At 32.4% G+C, this 12,290-nt stretch overlaps 1 protein-coding gene across 2 annotated transcripts in view; it reads right to left on the bottom strand.

Annotated features, from left to right (window-relative positions):
• The window catches only part of LOC141529372 (uncharacterized), a 201,909-nt gene that overhangs the window by 14,220 nt on the left and 175,399 nt on the right, over positions 1–12,290 (bottom strand). The window lies entirely within an intron of this gene.

Genomic DNA, 12,290 nt, shown 5'->3' with positions numbered 1-12,290 from the left:
TTGGCCTCGAATAATTGGCATTGGATTTAAAAAAAAAACTAGAGCTGAACCTTAACCCAATTCTGAGTTGATTAAAAATGAGTGTTTAGAATTTAATTTGGGGAAAAAATAATAAAGTGAGTATGAGTGGAATTTGAAGTGACCCGACGTGGATTTATTAGGTGGATGGTGGATGCAGGAACCCTCTAGCAGAGACTCGTTGTCGCGTATCAGTTGAAACTATATATCTTGTGGCTGGCACGGAGATAAAACAGGGTCGTTAGCTCGGTTAGAGGCTGGGACGAGCGACGAAACAGTCAGATAGAGCTCAGCAGAGGGAGTCTAGCTAACGGGCGAGTGACGTCGCTGGAGCTGGAACTGGTGGGAGAAATACAACTGGAAACTGGAAGGACGACTATCGGAGGTCGAGGATTATTATGAAGGGAAGAGAACCCCGAGGCAAACGTTGACGAACCTCCGCAAGCTCCAAGCACATCGCGACATAGACACACACGTCTACTTCGTCATCGCACTTCTCTTCTCTATTCTACATATTTGAATTTAACGAGCGAAAACGCTTTCACGTCCGATTTCAAAGAACTTAGTTTTCGTCGATCCACAATTCAGACAAATTTACTACACATATTTGTGTTGTATATGCATGTGAATCCTTCTCACTGTATCTACACATTTCTTTGCGAATTTTGTTTCCGTTTTAAGAAATATAATATTTATTTTTTCATTTGAAATTAAAATATGTAAATTATTTTATTAATTCAATTCAAAATTTTGTTTAGCTTAAAAGAAAATTAAATTTTGAGAAATTTGAAAAAATTTGAAAAAAAAAATTTTTTTAATTAAGAAATTAATTTTAAAGTCTGGGTTATCGAAATTTTGATAATAGTTTAAGAATTAATTATAAAATAAAGAGAAATAAAAATAACAGAGATAGAGAAAAAGCTATCTAAATGCTTATCGTTAGTCTAACACGCCATCCTATTAGTACTCACCGCAGTGTCTCACGCATTGGTCATTTCGAACCCACTAGACTATTTTCGAGATAACGCACGTGGGCATACTGGTACCTAACAGATAGGGCTAACTAAACCACAATCACCGAGGGATACCTTTTATTGCCTCAAAGTGAATTATCACTAATGAAAACTAATAAATTATTTATTTAACGGTATTGTAAATAATAAATAATAATCGGTATCCATCACGGTACCTCAGGACTAAACAAATTAATAAATAAGTATAACATATGATAAAATTTAATATCTAAAATAAAAAAAAAAGAATATTGAGCATTAAGAATGTTTATTAAACAAAATGACCAAAAAGACAGACTGCTCGTTCAAGAGATATCGCTCAATCTACATATAATTAACAGAAAGAAAATTTACATTAAAAACCCCCGGAGCCAAAACCCAGGATCGTTATTTTTATTCTCCGGCTAATTTAAATATACTTTTAATATAACTCCTTACTTATACACCCGAAGTAAATTAAAATATCCAATTTCGCTGTAATTTAACGCTATTAAATATTATTGGAAGAGCGATTCAACTACGTATGTTTTATCTGACATTTAACCACCAAAATAAAAATCTACTTCTTAACTCGATACTTAATATTTTTTATATAATATAATTTTATGATTTTTTTTTTTTTATTATTTATAAATTATCAATTTAGATTCCGATTAGATTTAAATTTTCTCAGTACAACCACTCGACCTTTTTTAATGTTTTTAATATTTAACATGCCCATGTTAAATATTATTAAAATATATGAGTGCATAACGTTTAGAGTCTATACGTCATAGCTCATAACATACGCAGAGCTCTGGTGTGCCAATGGCGTAATGCATCACGCGGGCATTAAATAATCGTCCAATCAACGTTCGAGGAACTCCAAAGTCTTTAGAGAGCAATCTGCATGTTAAGAGGACGTTAATGCCTTTTCACCTAGCCGCCCGTTCCTCATAACAATTCACAATCTCTTTACCTCCTATTTATACACAAATAAATATGTACATTTATGCATACATTAATTAAACTTTAATCTTATAGAGTTTATTACTTATTTTCCGAGCCAAACATCCATTTTAAACAAAGTAACGCTAATGAGAATTTAAAAACAATACTTTTTAATTATTTGTTTCGTACAGTCTTTAAATTAATTTTTTTAATTTAATTTCTTAAATTTTGTTCTAGATTTTTGTTCAATTTTTGACAGCTGTACTGCGCATGCTCTATTTATATGTTCAAACGAGTAAAATAAATCAAGTGCTAGATGTTCTGCTACTAATTTTTAATTAATTTTAAAAATTCTTATAAATAAAATAAATTTTCAAATAAAATACTGTAATTAATTTTTTTGCAATTTTTGAACGTCTGTAGAATAATTATATAAGAATTTATAATAAAAATTTATCGTCTGTAATATGAAGTGAAGGACGAAAAAAAATTTTTGCGATTTAAAAAATCTTGAATTTAATAATTGTATAAAAAATATAATAAAATCCTGAAGTAAGTGAATTCATGTAACAAAAAAATGTTATAACAGAAAATGAAATTTTTATCAATACAGAAGAAACTATAAACTAAAAACTCAAATAAAACTATAAATATAAATTTTATAAAGTCGACTGTCTGATTGTGCCCTGACCTTTTGCCCGCGAATTAAACTCGGTTTATTACAGGTACACACACAGATGCGTCTCGTTTCATATTCCTGGTAATTGCTTATTAAATTCTTGGGGGTGGAGAACCCGCTCAGCTGGTACAGAGCTCTCGTCGACGTCACTTCTCTTGTATTGCAGCGGATAGATTGCAGAGTCGGTAGACGCGAGAGAGATAGGGATGGAATGAAAGAGTCACGCGTGATTCTTCTCTGGGGTTGGAATGAGATAAGACGACTCAACTCTTACTTATGCTCTGTAAAATGAGTGCAGGGAGAATAGAAGTCGGTATAGAAGGATAGGAAGGAAATAAGGAAAAGGAGTAAGAGAGAGAAGTTGTGTAGAAAGATAGAGGGATTCTCAAGCACTGAGAGTACCGAGCTTTGGCTGTCTTGTCCGACAGAATTGTTTTCCTGTTACCGTGAAAATATGCCAAGAGGGATCTTGCCGCGTAATTGGATTATTAATTAGATTGTTAATGAGACAGATTCCATGAGCTGGCTTTGGAGTCTGCAGTGTGTTGTTGTGTGCCATTGTATTTTGTGTACGTGTGTAGACGCATCAACACACCCTTACCGAGGGCTAGACGTAAAGCTGCGGTAACGAGGCGTGAGATGTTATGGAACATCACCCGCAGATTTAAGTTGGTGACTTGCTGATAAATCTCTGATCAATACCCGTGTTATTTAGACGCCTCTGATGTTAAATACTTTGAAATATTATCCTATTATTATTATAATCATAATTTGTTCAATGGTTTATCTTACACGGAGAAAATGAGTCTCGGAAATTTAATCAAATTCATTATATTGCGTTACAAAAGCCAAAAAGACGTACTTTAAGAATGTTAAGAATGTGGAAATTTACTGGAAAAATGAGAAATAAATTTTTTTGAGATACATCTATTCAAAAAAAAAATCCTTTAAGCCAAAAAAACGTATTTAAAAAAAATGTTTATGCTATTTTTCAATGTTTTGCTTTAAAGATTGAACGCTTTGAATTTTTCGTTGTACAAATATAAAATTAAAAAAAAAAAAATTTATTTTATTTTTGTCCCTAAATGGAAGATTTGAGTGAAAATTTTCAAGAAAACTGCTCTTAGTTCATTTTATCATTTAAGAAACCAAGTGGAGTAAGATAAAGATAAGATTTGAATAAGAAAATAAAAAGTTAGTCTATAGACATGTCAAAACATAGTAACACATGATGACGATGTTGACTCTCAGTAAAACACAGACGGTTGAAACATAAAATTTTTTGAGGCATTGCTAGAGAGCACGGCTGCGGAAGGGCGTCAATCAAGGACTCCGAGAAGTCTGTAAGTTTGAACAGTTTAACCTTGATTCACTGATTGTAAATTCTCCAACTGATTGAATTGGTGAATTTCATGGCTCTTCTGATTTATTCGAATCAAGTAACGCGTTTAGTGGGTAATAAATTTTTTTATCTACATACTTTCGAATAATTAAGATAAAAAATTTCATATCTTTAAATTACTTGTTAACAATTCTAACTTTTATTTTTTTTTGTATTACAATTTGTGTAAGCAAGTGATGTCTGATTGTTGGTATTGAGTTAGATATGCGGAACGCGTCTGTACCAGAAATGCAAGTAAAATAGAATGGAATGGCCATATCCCAACTGAGAATCTCGACGACAAATATAATTCACAGCGCTATTTACTATGCTACTCGCTGGTTCAAAATTAGATTATTATTACAGTTCTCTACCCCTATCTATCTCTCTTAACTGTATATTCATGTATTTATATATATATATATATATATATATATATATATATATATATATATATATATATATATATATATATATATATATATATATATATATATCGGAGGAGAGTGGCGCAATGTTGTATGGAATTTTAAAAAATGTATAATAAAATTCTTATCCCTTTGAAAAAATTTTCTTTGATATTAATACAGATAAGAGACAAACAGGATTGTTATTAAAAATTATCGGGATATTGATGTAAATCAATTTGTTTCTTTGATCAAATATTCGTGACAATTTTTTTTAATTCGCCAAACTATACATCTATATATACTATCTTTATATACGATGTATTAAATAATTTGACGGTGTAGAAAAAAGTTAGAATAGGATACGATGCGATAAAAAATAAAATTGATATAGTTAGTAGTAAAAAAAGTGAGAAAAGCGCTTGCAGCATAATTGAAAGTATAAAACGGTGGAATATTTTTTTTTTTTTGTTTAATTTTTTGAGCATGCGGTTTGGCAAATTAAAGGCAACGTATTTTTACAAGCAAATGACGTATATTTTACGCATTGACCGTTCGTTGGAACCGATTGGTTTTTCACGAGTGAACAAAACCCGTCAAAGGGGAATTGGGGGAGTTGATGTGCCATACAAAAAATATAAAACTTTAAATGTTCTAACGTATATCGTTTTAGTGAGCTATTGTGTAAATTGTAATGGGCTTTATTTATTTAAAACACGTGGATGTTTATTAATTTATGAGTTTTATTTAACAGAAAAAATATAAAGGGCATTTCAATAAATTTAATGACTGCGTTCGTTCTAATAATATTTTGTTCTCCTAACGACGGAATGACAAAGTTTATTTTTCTTTTGGTTAAAAAATTCGTGAGAGTGAAACTTTGAAAAAATATTAACATGTGTCGTTTTATTTTATTTAATTTTTTTTTTTTTTTTTTTAAGTTTTGTTGTTTTTGTTTTCATGTTCACAAGTGAGTTTTTTTAGCGTCTAACTGACGCGCGGATTAAAATTCATGATGTGCAGCGAGCAGCGAATGGTTTTGCGGAGAGAACACACAAGTGAAGATGATAAAAAAATAAATATAAAAACAACGGGTTAACTAAAAAATAAAACCGACACAAGTAAAAACCGTTTATCGGGTTATTTGTCAACTGGTTGTGTGTAATAGATCCCAAAGAAATTATTTCTTACGGTATTTCTTACGGATTGTAAAAAATTATCGATATAAATACAATAATTCCCGTAAATATACTCCTTAGAAATTTTATTATTTATTATTTTTGTATTTACGTACAAAAATTTTGGATAAACTTTTTTCACTTCAATTTTTCTGATTAAAATTTCCACATTGAATTGAAAAAAATATTTTCCACAAAACAATTTCAACAAAAGACGAAAACTTTTAAAACTCACAGACAAATAATCATTATTTATCATTATAATTATTATTTAACTCAATGAATAGAGCAGTCCAGCTTTCAGGTTTAATATTTGAATGAGTTCACATGGGTGAATCGGGAGTCTTTTTGAAAAGCATTAAAGCGCCCACTGTATATCATATATAGAGGAAAAATTCATTTTATCTGCATACGAAAATCGCGGAAAGATATAGTCAAATAATATTATTTTGTGTTGACTAACGCTCACACGCCTCCGCATAGGTACCACTGCACATAAATCGCTTTGTGTAATTAATTGGATCCAATTGAATTAAAAATAACAAAACAATAACATAACAATAATTAAAATTACCCGAGCTGCATTTATCGAAAAGAGTTTCTGCTTCAGCTTCTCTCTCATCGCTATACTATCCCCATTCATGTATACACAAACAGATAGTAAGATTACTGATTAAATAAATTCAATTTACTCAATCTATAATCGTTTTTTATTTTATTTTTTCAAATTATTTTTTATCAGAGTCACACGCGTCTTTGACAGATACCGTACAAACCGTATAGAAGCCGATAAAGTTCCTCTGGTCTAATCTACAGTCCACAGTCTATAGACATCTCCTCTCCCTACATACTGGCATAGCCCAGGCTCTCCCCTTCTCTCTCTCTCTCTCTCTCTCGGGCTATAGTTTTTTTACCTAGCTATAGTTACTCGCAAGTATTTTTCAATTAGTAGAAAACAAAGGATGTCCTGGCAATAATTGCAACCGAGCGAAAACAAGAAGGGGCAACTGAAGTAATTGCCTGGCGTCATTGGACGTCGCTTCCTAGTTAAACACATACACAGAGATATACATATAGATATAGATGTAAATATGTCACATATGTGTGAAAAAGTAGAAATGAGTGTAGAGAAAAAAGTATTCTATATGTTGTCGATGTGACGGCTATTTTTTTTACGGATTATCTGTTCTCAACATACGTTCCGGCTGCACACTATCTGTTAGCTATACTAGCTTGCTGGTAGGTGGTAGGTGGTTGGTACGTTTGAGTACCGATACCCGGAGATCTACGTCAAAGGAGCAAAGTACGGGAAATTCGTTTGCACAGAACGTGACGACGCTGCTATATATTATTCAGCATAATACCGATACTAGTACCAAGACATATATGGGTTTTGTATATAGATGACGCGATGAGTCAATGCAATGTGCCACTTGGCTCTTTTAATAATCAACAACTTCGGTTAAATAATAATAACAATAACAATAACAATTACAATTACAAAAAAATACACAACATTGTATTGAATAAATGTTGATGAATATGTAATCAAGGCTCTGGGTAAGAAAAAGGAATAGTGTTTATGCCAAGTAAACTTATTTATATGTAGAATTTCGAAAAATAGATTTTATGATAAAAATAAACTGTAAATGGTTTTTTTTTCATTTGAATTGAAATTGAAATTTGTTTTTTTTTTTTTTTTTTTTTTTTTTTTTTTTTTTAATACCTAATCGCTTTGAGGTCATCAGTTCAATTTAAACTAATTAGATTTGAATGGATATATAATGTATATTTATTATTTAGAAAATACTATTACACTGGTGAATATTAAACGATAAATTTTAATCAATTGACGTAGATTGTTCGATCAATTTAATTATTGCTCAGTCAAAGTTGCGTGAAAGTTTATGTACGCAAATTCAGACGCTAAATTCAAACGTTATATTTGCTATTCTGAAGGTAATTAAACCGTCAATTGCGATTCAAGTAACTTAATCGATATTTCAATGAAATTCAACAGTAATTAAACCTCGGAAAATTACGCAAATTATTAGACTCGTATTTACTCGTTGTTATTATAATTGGTTGCGGTTATTAGGGTATTAGTGTAATAACTATAACTTTTGTTAATGTTGAATTATATTAGATACATATTTTAAAAGACTCTAAATCAATATAAACAGAAACATATGGCAATTATTAAAAATAAATATGATAACATGAGAATTAAATGTTAAAAGCAACGCGCGTGTGAAAAAACCGTGGTGAAAATATCATTTTTCGCTCAGTCTGTCCGATGACATACGTCGTGTAAAAGCTCCACTGAGCTTTGAGCTTTGGATTTTCTTCCACACATAGATATAGGGATTTAAGTGAACAGATAAACGTGCAAGATCCGTAACACGAGAAAACGAGAGGAAGATAATGCACGACACGTTTGTCATCTTCTGGATATTAGACGGCGTTTATGTCTCTCTTTCGCTGACAGGCTAGTCTTTGAGGTTAATAATAAACGAAATTAATACCTCTTTTTCTTATTTATTAGTCATTATTTTTGTGCCAAGCATTATATGGGTGTTTTTTATTTTATTAACAAGAATAAATTTTTTTAAAATAAAATTCAAACCAAGAGACTTATTTTCTCGTTAAAAAATGTCCTAATGCAGCCTGATATATATATATATATATATATATATATATATATATATATATATATATATATATATAAAATTTTTTATATGATCATATATGTCCCAATATATCCTCATATTGTTATTTTCCATTTGTGGACATATATGTTCATATAAAAAAATTATATATATGCATATCAGGCCATAACAAAACATGTTTTCGCGGATCTTTTAATTAAATACTATCAAGGGATTAATTACTTGACTATAAAGCACTGAAATGATATATGTATGCACACACAAGATATAATAACGTTTATAAAGCTTGGTTAAATTCAAATTTGAAAGTGTGTGTTTAATAGTGAATAGAAGTAAAAGCGACACGTGCGCCGGGATAATCGTGTCTGAAGACGAAGATGAAGAGGAAGACGCCAGCAGTGGTGAGGCTCAAGGGGTGAGAATTAATAGAAGGATAAAGGAAGACGGGAAACGCCAGGGGGAGGTAGCAATTAACTTCTCCTCGCAAGATTATAGCGAGATATTACGAGATATCGAGCGAGACTTAATGGCAACACGCGAGAGACTTCAAAGGCGGTAATAAACTGCCTCTAATGAACCCCTTATCGCCAACGCTCCTACCCTCCGCCACCTACTCTCTTACTCTATCCACCCTCCGAGCACACACTTTCGTTCATTTTTTACACTAGTTACCTCTTACCTCTTACCTCTTACTATTTTTACCGCACACAATACTCGTATAAACTCATTATTCATTATTCATTAATTCTCCTTCCCGGTTTTTATTATTTTTCTTTTATTGCTTTGTCAATATACATTTTTACATATAAATATTTACACACATACGTTCAATCCTAACCGGTTTCTTTCTCCCTTTAAAAAGTACTCAATATTCACGTGACGAGTTATCTTTTGAACAGACGCTTGTCATGAGGTAGACGCTAATTTTAAAACTGATAAGAAATTAGGGCAAATTAATTTACTTTTTAATAGCTAGCTATTATTTCTAAGTAGTTTAGATAAAGTAATTTGCTTTAAATAATAATATTGTTATATCATTTTTGTCATTGATTTTTTTATGATGCAAGAAAAAAATTCTTGAACCAAAAAAATCATTTTCAAGAGCTTTCTCTGATAAAATTTATTTGATTCAAGAATTTTTCTTCTGAATCAAGTTAATTTTTTTTTTCTAGTGTAGACAAATCGACATAAAATTACGAAAACATATAATTGAATTTGGAAACTATTTAAATGAAATTATAAAAATTGAAATAATTAATGCTCTAAAAATTTAAAGATTATGTCTCTACAACATTAAAAGAATAAAATAAAAATTATCTAACGGTCTAATTTTTTAAACAAAAACAAAATATCAGACTAACACTAAGCCAGAGATATTTTTGGTTCGTTTCTCTTTGGTATACTTCATTGCGTCAAGCCCAATCATGTTGATTCAACAAAGTACTACAACAACCAGTTACCAAATTGCCAGAATTTGGTATTCGGCCAGGTAGAGGAGCTGAGAAACGCAGAGGATGATGCACGTAGAGTGCCAGCCCAAACCAAGACGATCCAAGTTGAGTTGAGCAGAGACGATTCTACGATTCAGAACAGAGGAAGAAGGATCCGATCCGATCCTATCCCGGTTTAAGCCAGTCTGATTGCACATCTAGGCCAACACAGGGACCGCGTGACGTTGGGCTGACGCGCTCCACCGGAAACCCACCGCGATGATTGGCCCTCCGTATCCGTCCTCCGAAGTCGCGTCGACCAAACTCTAACTCCAGCTCCAGTTCCGACAACTACACACTACATCTCGAACTACTTCTGCCTTTACCCTCCCCCTCATACATAAAAATCAAACAAACATTCGTATGTATACATCCATCTTCATACTTATCTTTTTACTCGCTCACTTGCTCTCTCAATTCAACGTCTACGTATCGCCAAATGCCGACAGCCAAGAGAGGGATGATTGGACGCATCCCGGTGATTGTGCAACGGTACCCACCTCTCCCGTTTTCTATCTCATTTTCTCCGCCGTTTTAGGAGAAGTATTTGTAGTTGTAGTGGTAGTGTAGTTTCATTCCACACACACACACACACACACACACGCGCGCGCGCGCGCGCGCGACTAATAGCAGTCAACTCCCGAACGACAGTAGCTTCTGCACAAGTACCGCAACCCCACTTCTCGTCTCTTTCCAGCACACACACACGTACACGTACTCGTAAATAAATGTATAGATATAGATAAATAGATGCCTGTAAATCGAGTTTACCCTCTTGCCGTAGCTCAGCCCTTCAATCAAACTGATTGAAACATTCCTTGAATCCAAAAGAAACGAGCCATCTCTATCATCTTCTATTCCCCTTATTCGTCTCGCTCTGGCCCATGCACACACCTGCTCATCTGGGCCACGTGCTCGAGGTTTTATTTGTTTATTTTATCGACGCGAGCTTTGGGAAAACGTTTTTCATTCACTTTCCTTCCTATCTTCCATTCCCTCTACGAGAGACTTTGCTCCTTACTCAAAAACATTCGGTTTCCTGCATCAATAATACTTTTCATTTATATAAACCGTTTATTTATCTTTTTTTGGCTTTTTCTTTTTTTTATTATTTTCGTCTGTTCTACTCGACTCTGTTCCAGTTTCATCCTATTTTTTCAATTATTCAGTTATTCGTTTTTATAACAACTTGAAATAGACAAACGATTGATAAGATTCTATTACCTTTTTTTTGGTTTTTTTTCTGTTCTACACTTTGTTCCCACTGGCATGGGAAAAAATCGGATAATTTAAAATGGATTTGATGGGAATAAAACAGTGACAGCTAAAGTATTCAGGGAGAAAAAATTTACGTTAAATTGTGCCTGACATGATTTTAAAGTGCTAGATAAATTTTATTAATTTACAGTCTTTTAAATTCAAATCTCACAATTTTTAAATTTAAATTTCTTTAACATATTATTATTACTCGAAAAATAAATTTCATTCATTTTATTTATTCTCAAGTTATTATAATGAAATAAACGTAATAGTGTAGTATTTTTTGCGATTTGAATTTATTAACTTCTAAGAGTAAATAAAATAAAATAAAATAAAAAAAAAAAGAAAAAAAAAGAGCACTCGTTGTAAATTGTAAACTTATTGCGATACATTAAACAGCGGATTATTTTAAAAGTAAAAAGCAGTAATTGGCTTAGAGATACTTTGTTCGTATTTTGTTCGTTTGGGACCTTAAGTGATTATATGTCGAGTACATTGAGTACAAAGTATTAAGTGCATACTCGGAGTAAATACTGTGCAGAGGGTACAGAGTGCTTCATGACAGTTAAAGGAAAAATAAGTACGAGTTCAAGAGGAGGCAAAAAGATGAGCCACGGGTGAAATAAAAGAGATAAATAACCGAGTGGTGAGATAGATGAGATCAAGAGCGAGATCCGAGAGTATCCGACGGTTAAACCTTAAGAACTAAACCGAGAAATGGTAGGTCTGGTATACTGTATAGTATAGACGGGCCGAGTAGAGCCAGCAACAGCACGTCGATCTATTCCGAGCGGCGGACGGGTCCACCTAATGTAATGTAAGTCGACGTCTGTTTCTCATTAAATTGTACTCTGACCTCGAATCCTCTAAATTTGGAACAACGGTCCTAGTCCCCAGCGATTACCTAGCTTCGAGCTTTGTAACACATTCACTGCTTTAGTATCAACCACATGTAACATCTAACATCTAACTCTTCCAAATAATAAATATGTGTTGTGCTAATATACTGCTCTAAAATTATTATTCCGATACGGACTACGCTGTGGTGTGAACGTTTTTGAGGGATCGTCGACAGTTGTTTATTTTTTGACCCATCAATAAAAACTTTAACCTCATGTGTTATAATCTAATAAAAATAATTTGTGAGAAGTTAAAGTTTAAATTTTTTGATAGTTTTGATACCTTCAATAATATTCAGAGACGTATTTATTAACTTGAGTAATTAAGAAATTGTTTAATTGACTTGCAAGCTAGTGTGCTAATAG

This window comes from Cotesia typhae, unplaced genomic scaffold (assembly GCF_013202065.1).
Source record: "Cotesia typhae breed Kobodo isofemale line unplaced genomic scaffold, CoteBio_Ctyphae contig_48, whole genome shotgun sequence".
Lineage (NCBI taxonomy): Eukaryota > Metazoa > Arthropoda > Insecta > Hymenoptera > Braconidae > Cotesia > Cotesia typhae.
This window is presented reverse-complemented; position numbering and strand designations above follow the sequence as displayed.